This window comes from Triticum dicoccoides, chromosome 3A (assembly GCF_002162155.2).
Source record: "Triticum dicoccoides isolate Atlit2015 ecotype Zavitan chromosome 3A, WEW_v2.0, whole genome shotgun sequence".
In the NCBI taxonomy this organism is placed as follows: Eukaryota; Viridiplantae; Streptophyta; class Magnoliopsida; order Poales; family Poaceae; genus Triticum; species Triticum dicoccoides.
In genome coordinates this window covers 740575970-740579957 of record NC_041384.1, presented here as the reverse complement: position 1 = coordinate 740579957, position 3988 = coordinate 740575970, and positions in this window count along the sequence as shown.

Sequence of the window (3988 nt, the reverse complement as noted above, 5' to 3'; positions counted from 1 at the left end):
CTGTCAACACATGTGCAGCGGCACACACACGCGCGGGGCAGCCTCATCGAAAAGTTAGCGTATGGTGATTTCTACCATATAGCTACCTAATTAACGCGCAACAAACCTCAAACCTGCTTGAGATGTTGCGGATCGTCAAACATAGAGAGGAAAGAGCTTTATACATTGCGACAACAATAGTGTAAACACATGTGCAGCACCACACACACGCGCGGGGCAGCCTATCCAAAAAAAGCTGATGGTGAACTCTACCATAACTACCTAATTCACGTGCAACAAACCTCAATCCTGCTTAAGATGTTGCGGATGTCAAACATAGAGCGGAAAGCACGAAAAAATCCCCACACCTAGCTGGACATCCCCTACCTGTCAAAAATTATGCTAATTTTTTCAATAAAGCTCTTTGATTCTAAATGATTATCGTATTATGGTCCCTTGCATTTTGCACAACACAGCTGATAATTTCATATATATTCTATGTAAGTTTCTTCCACTGACACTTAGCTCGAACAATTAAGACCTTCATGTAGATTTGGGTAGTTATAACAGGTAGAATTTATTGACGCTTTAGCTATTGCATAGTCGCCTGAAAATAAAGTTAGGCTCAGTTATTTTTTTTCACTAAACGTATATTGTCCGGCGAAAACATTGGTTGATACTTTTGGGTTGGTGCATCCATGTACAAGGCTTGATCAATTGAGCAAGAAGATGTGTAACATTTGTGTGCGCAAGTCTATTGTCCGTGTGTGTCTATGCGTGTGAGTGTGTGTCTATGCATGTGCGTTTTGTTTTGTCGATGGGCGTGGATGGATGTTTTCATGTGTGCGCGGAGTTAGTGTGTTTATGAAAAGAATACGAGGGGGATGACATGGTCGGTATTAGATGCAAATATAATTTTTATGCACTTTAGCTATATGTAAGTGAAGAAAATATGCCCTAGAGGCAATAATAAAATTGTAATTTTATATTTTTTTTATATCATGATAAATGTTTATTACTGATGCTAGAATGTATTAACCCGAAACTTGATACATGTGTGGATACATAGACAAAAACACCGTGTCCCTAGTAAGCCTCTACTAGACTAGCTCGTCAATCAAAGATGGTTAAGTTTCCTAACCATAGACATGTGTTGTGATTTGATGAACGAGATCACATCGTTAGGAGAATGATGTGATGGACAAGACCCGTCCATTAGCTTAGCATATTGACCGTTCAGTTTTACTGCTATTGCTTTCTTCATGTCAAATACATATTCCTTCGACTATGAGATTATGCAACTTCCGAATACCGGAGGAATGCCTTATGTGCTATCAAACATCACAACATAACTGGGTGATTACAAAGATGCTCTATAGGTATCTTCGAAGGTGTTTGTTGGGTTGGCATAGATCGAGATTAGGATTTGTCACTCCGAGTATCGGAGAGGTATCTCTGGGCCCTCTCGGTAATGCACATCATAAGAAGCCTTGCAAGCGAAGTGGCTAATGAGTTAGTTATAAGATGATGTATTACGGAATGAGTAAAGAGACTTGCCGGTAACGAGATTGACCTAGCTATGTGGATAACGATGATCGAATCTCGGGAAGGTAACATACCGATGACAAAGGGAATAACGTATGTTGTCATTAGGGTTCGACCGATAAAGATGTTTGTAGAATATGTAGGAGCCAATATGAGCATCCAGGTTTTGCTATTAGTTATTGATCGGAGAGGTGTCTCGGTCATGTCTACATAGTTCTCGAACCCGTAGAGTTCGCACACTTAACGCTCGATGACGATTTAGTTTTATGTGAGTTATGTGATTTGGTGACCGAATGTTGTTCGGAGTCCCGGATGAGATCACGGACATGACGAGGAGTATAGAAATGGTCGAGAGGCAAAGATTGATATATAGGATGATAGTATTCAGACACCGGAAGTGTTCCGGATAGTATCGGGTATTTATCGGAGTACCGGGGGGGTTTCTGGAACCCCTGGGGGAAAGACATGGGCCATATGGGCCATAGGAGGGGAGCACACCAGCCCACAAGGGGTACCCCCCCCCAAGGAAGGAGGCCGAGTGGGGAAGGGAAAGAGGGGGTTTAGCCCCCCTTTCCTTCTCTCCCTCCTATTACCTTACCCCCCCTCCAGAAATAAGGAAAGGGGGGAGGCCGAATTTGGAGAGGATGCCAAGTAGGATTCCTCCTACTTGGGGCGCCCCATGGCTGCTCCCCTCCCCCTCCCACCTATATATACGTCGGAGGGGGCGCCTAGGACACACAACATCTATTCCTAGCCGTGTACGGTGCCCCCCTCCACAGTTTATGCCTCCGGTCATATCTTCGTAGTGCTTAGGCGAAGACCTACGCGAATCACATCACCATCCCCGTCACCACGCCGTCATGCTGACGGAAATCATCTACTTCCTCGACACCTTGCTGGAGACGGCGAGGAATGCATCGCGCTGAACGTGTGCAGAACTCGAAGGTGTTGTACGTTTGTTACTTGATCGGTCGGAGCTAGAAGAAGTTTGACTACATCAACCGTGTTTTCAAACACTTCTGCTTTTGGTCTATGAGGGTACGTGGACACACTCTTCCCCCCTCGTTGCTATGCATCTCCTAGATAGATCTTGCGTGAGCGTAGGAATTTTTTGAAATTGCATACTACGCTTCCCAATAGTGGCATAATGAGCCAGGTATATGCGTAGATGATATGCACGAGTAGAACACAAAGAATTGTGGGTGGTGTTAGTCATACTTCTTACCACCTACGTCTTATTTTGATTCAGAGGTACTGTGGGATGAAGCGGCCCGGACTAACCTTACATGTCCACGCACATGAGACCGATTCCACCGATTGACATGCAACTAGTTTTGCATAAAGGTGGCTGGCGGGTTTCTGTTTCTCCTACTTTAGTTGAATCGAATTTGACTACTACCGGTCCTTGAAGAAGGTTAAAACAGCAAACTTGATGAATCACCATTGTGGTTTTTGCCGTAGGTAAGAACGGTTCTTGCTAGAAGCCCGTAGCATCCATGTAAAATTGCAACAACAAAGTAGAGGACGTCTAACTTATTTTTGCAGGGTATGTTGTGATGTGATATGGTCAAGACATGATGTGATATATGTCATTGTATGAGATGATCATGTTTTGTAAGTTATTGGTAACCGGCAAGAGCCTTATGGTTATCTCTTTATTGTATGAAATGCAAACGCCATGTAATTGCTTTACTTTATCACTATGCGTTAGCAATAGTTGTAGAAGCAATTGTATGAAATGCAAACGCCATGTAACTGGGTGATTATAAAGGTGCTCTACAGGTGTCTCCGAAGGTACTTGTTGGGTTGGCGTATTTCGAGATTAGGATTTGTCACTCCGATTGTCGGAGAGGTATCTCTGGGCCCTCTCGGTAATGCACATCACTATAAGCCTTGCAAGCATTGTGACTAATGAGTTAGTTGCTAGATGATGTATTACGGAACAAGTAAAGAGACTTGCCGGTAATGAGATTGAACTAGGTATTGAGATACTGACGATCGAATCTTGGGCAAGTAACATACCGATGACAAATGGAATAATGTATGTTGTTATGCGGTTTGACCAATAAAGATCTTCGTAGAATATGTAGGAGCCAATATGAGCATCCAGGTTCCGCTATTGATTATTGACCGGAGACGTGTCTCAGTCATGTCTACATAGTTCTCAAACCCGTAGGGTCCGCACGCTTAAAGTTAGATGACGATCGGTATTATGAGTTTTGTGTTTTGATGTACCGAAGGTAGTTCGGAGTCCCGGATATGATCACAGACATGACGAGGAGTCTCGAAATGGTCGAGACATAAAGATCGATATATTGGACGACTATGTTCGGACACCGGAATGGTTTCGGGGAGTTTCGGACACATACCGGAGTACTGGGGGGTTACTGGAACCCCTCGGGGAGACTAATGCGCCTATTGGGCCCTAGTGGAGAAGAGGAGGGGCGGCCAAGGGCAGCCTCGC